Source organism: Mus pahari, chromosome 1, assembly GCF_900095145.1.
Source record: "Mus pahari chromosome 1, PAHARI_EIJ_v1.1, whole genome shotgun sequence".
NCBI lineage: Eukaryota > Metazoa > Chordata > Mammalia > Rodentia > Muridae > Mus > Mus pahari.
In genome coordinates this window covers 147,520,705-147,524,942 of record NC_034590.1, presented here as the reverse complement: position 1 = coordinate 147,524,942, position 4,238 = coordinate 147,520,705, and positions in this window count along the sequence as shown.

Sequence of the window (4,238 nt, the reverse complement as noted above, 5' to 3'; positions counted from 1 at the left end):
TCTCTCTCTCTCTCTCTCTCTCTCTCTCTCTCTCACACACACACACACACACACACACACACACACACACACACACACCTTCCAGCAGACCATCACATTCAGTATGTAATAAAATATCTACCTTCTAAAGGACACTTGTGTTTGAACTAAGGGGTCACCTAGACAATTTAGAATAATTTACTATCTAAAAGTATTTAACTTAACCACATCTTCAAAGACTGTTTTGCTATACAGTAGCTTTGGTGGCCACCAGACACACTACCATATGGAATTTCTAAAATGACCTGTTCATGCATTCTAGGACACACAGGAGTCTGGGGGACTGAAGAACAAAGAGCCTGTGGTTCAACCCTTGGCCACTGTAGAATGAGAGCTCATAGTTCGTCTTCTGTCCCACTCTTAGACAACTGACACACTTTCAGACATTTGGCTATCAGGGTGACTCTACCAGGGTTGGGACTCAGACATTCACAATGGCACCCAGTCTGACAAAGTGAACATTTTTATGGAAACCATTTTACCCCTATAGTACTGACTTTGAAGTACCTCTCCAGTGTAAATGATCTCCCTGAACTCCAAACTCCCAAATTTAAATATATACTCTCCATTTCTTCCTAATGTCTAATAGATAGATGCCTTTGGTTCAGTGGGCCCCAAATCAAACCCCAGCTTCTTCTCACCTAAAATACATTCTTTCCAAAGTCGTCTGTATTTGATAATTGGCCGTTTTATGTCTTTATCCAAAGCCTCAGATAAAAACTTGATGTCATTCTGGACTCTATTCATTCTTGGACCTTATCAGATTTTCATCTACTGGTGCTAGTTCTACTTTCAAGTAAATCCATTTTCCATGCACCCCTTACATGTCTGCTTGACCCAGTTACCACACTCACTTGGCCTACTCTCATACCCTTTCAGATGTCACCCAACTTCCATCTTACCCTGCAGTCAATCATATGGATGACAGAAGATCCTTTAAAACTCACCCTGCACAAAACTCAAGTCCAAATGGATCAAGACTTCAATGCAAAACTGGATTACTAAATCTTGTAGTACAGAAAGTGGGGAATAACATGAAACTCATCAGTACAGGAGAAACTTCCTGAACAGAACATGAACCAGTGGCTCAGACACTGAAGTCAAGAATTAATAAATGGGACCTAATGAAACTGTAAGTCAAAGGATACTGTTAATGGGATAGAACAACAGCCTACAGATCGGGGAAAGATCTTTACCAACCCTAATTTTGACAGAGGGCTAATATCCAAAATATATAAAGAACTCAAGAAGTTAGACACCAACAAACCGAACAACCTAATTTTAAAAAAATGAGATACAGCACTAACCAGAAAATTCTCAACCTAGGAATCTCGAATGGCTGAGAAGCACCTAAACAAATGTTCAACATCCTTAGTCATCAGGGAAATGCAAATCAAAATGACTCTGAGATACCACCTTACCATCTACACTTGGCTAAGATTAAAAAAAACTCAAGGGGCAGCTCTCAAGGCCATGGAGCACAGGGAACACTTCCCCACTGTTGGTAGAGTGCAGACATGTACAACTACTCTGGAAATCAATCTGGCGGTTTCTTAGAAAATTGGAAGTAGTTCTACCTGAAGACCTAGCTATACTGCTCCTGGGCATATACCCAAAAGATGCTCCACCATCTCACAAGGCTAGTTGATCAAGTATGCTCATAGCAGCCTTATTTGTAATACTCAGAAACTTAAAACAAATTCGGATGCCACTCAACTGGAAAATGGGTAAAGAAAATATGGTTCATTTACACAATTGAATGCTACTCAGCCATTCAAAACAAGAACATCATGAATTCCACAGGCAAACGGATGGCACTAGAAAATATCATCCTGAGTGAGGTAGCGCAGACTCCAAAGGACATGCACAGTATCCACTTGTAAGTGGATATTAGCCACAAAGTAGAGAATAAACACACTATAATCCACAGACCCCCAAAAGCCAAATAACAAGGAAGGCTCAGGGGAGAATGGCTGAATCATACTCAGAAGGGGAAACAAAATAGACATCAGAGGTTGATGCAAGGAGGGGTGTGGGGGTGATCAGATGTAGGGAGAGAGAAGGGGGTGTCGAGGGAGCAATCTCTAGGACATGCCAGAGACTTAGGTTGGGTGGAAGCCTCGGGGGGTATAACAGGGTGACTCTAGCTGAGACTTCTAGCAGTGTGTGTGTGGGGGGGAGATATAGATCTAGAAGTGGCCACCTCTTCTAGTCAGAAAGGACTCCCAATGGAGGAATAAGGACAGTAACTCACCCAGAAAACCTTCTCCCTAAAATATGTCCTGTCTACAAGAAGTGTAGGGACAAAGATAGAGCAGAGATGGAGGGTATGGCCAACCAATGAATGCCTCAAATTGAGACCCACCCCATGAGTAAGAATACATCCCTGACACAATTATTGATGTTCTGCTATGCTTGCAGACAGGAGTGGAGCATACTGTCCTCTGAGAGGCTCCACCCATAGCCAATGGAAAGAGATGCAGAGACCCATAGATGGAGCATTAGATAGAGCTTGGGGAGTCTTATGGAAGAGTTGGGAGAAGGGATGAGGACTCAAAGAGGATAGGGACAGAATCAATTAACATAGACCTTTGGGGGGCCCCAAAGCCTCAGTTACCAACAAAGGAGTTAGCACAGGCTGGACATAGGCCCTGCATGTATGTGGCATATGAGAAGCTTGGTCTTCAGGTGGGTCTCCCCAAAACTGGTGCAGGCTCTGTCCCTGAGTCTGTTGTCTGCCTGCATATGGAACCCATTGTGGCCCACCTTGTCAGGCCTCAGTGGGAGAAGATGCGCCTAGTCCTGTAGTGACTTGATGTACAGGGGAGGATAGTGTGTGTTGGGGGCACTAATACCCAGAGAGTGTCCCCCTTTACAAAGAAGAAGAGCAGGGTGAAATAGGGGAATCTGCATAAGGTGGTACTGGGAGAGGAGAGGGGGGCTGATATATTTAAGTGTTACTTAAATAAATGTATCAATTCAACTAAAAAAAAGTCAATTCTGTCTTCAAGCTTTTCAGTTTGTCTTGTCCTTCAGAATAATCTACATAGTGTCAATAATCTAGAAAGTTCTGCATAATCTGACCTCTTTGGGCTTATGGCCATTTTGGCTTTTGGCAGTTCCAAGTGTACTAAGCATGCTTTTGCCTCGGGGATTGCTCCCGTGCTGTGCGCTTTATTTTGAAGGCTCTGTCAGCAGAAAACCATGTCAATGTCTGTCAGGCCTCTTCTTCGGCTCCTCCCACATCACCCTTATAAATAAATAAATAAATAAATAAATAAATAAATAAATAAATACCAAAATCTTTGTCTCTTGCTATGTTTTCCTTCCTGGGACTTTTGTAGCAGACAGGACATTCTTGCTTATATGGATATCGTTTATGCTCTACACACACACACACACACACACACACACACACACAGGGTAGAATTCTGTCTCTTCCACTGGAGCAAGGATTTGATTGTGGTTTTAGTTTTGCTTCACCGTGATGCTTAGCCCATTGTTAACATTCAGCACGTAAAGAATGAGTCAAGTATCATTCACCTGGTTTGTAGAGGTCGGGTGGCATAAGATGAGAAGAATTTTTCTTATTAGTTTAGTGATTTCCTCAGCGCCATGGTTGAGAAACGACCTCCAAGTTAAAAGAGAAGATGCAGACCCAGGTTTTTTTTTCCACCCCTCACCCTTCCCAGCTCTCACTGTGAAGCGCACATTTCTGTGGTTTCTCCAAAGCTATGCCTTTTACATGGGAAGTCAGTCAGCCACAGCCTCCTCAGAAAACAAAAATGGCACAATGTTTGTCTCTCTAGGTTCACCCCAGAGCAGCTCAGCCTCATCACCTATGTGCAAGGAGGAAAGAGTTTTTGTAAGTAGTTTTCAGAGCTTGTCCAAATCTTAGGCTACTAGTCAAGTAACCCAAAATTCAGAAAATTGGGGATTCGAATAAAGTTCAGAGAAAACCAGAGAATTGAACAGCATCGGATGGTGAGTTTTGGTTCTCTCAGATCAGATCATTTGTTCTTAGGTCGGGATCGCAGCTCAGGCAGAGTGTCTCACACAGAGTGCTATGGTAAATCCACAGTACCATGTAAGCCGGGCAGAGTCGTCATGTAAGCCGGGCAGAGTCATGTAAGCCGGGCAGAGTCATGTAAGCCGGGCAGAGTCATGTAAGCCGGGCAGAGTCATGTAAGCCGGGCAGA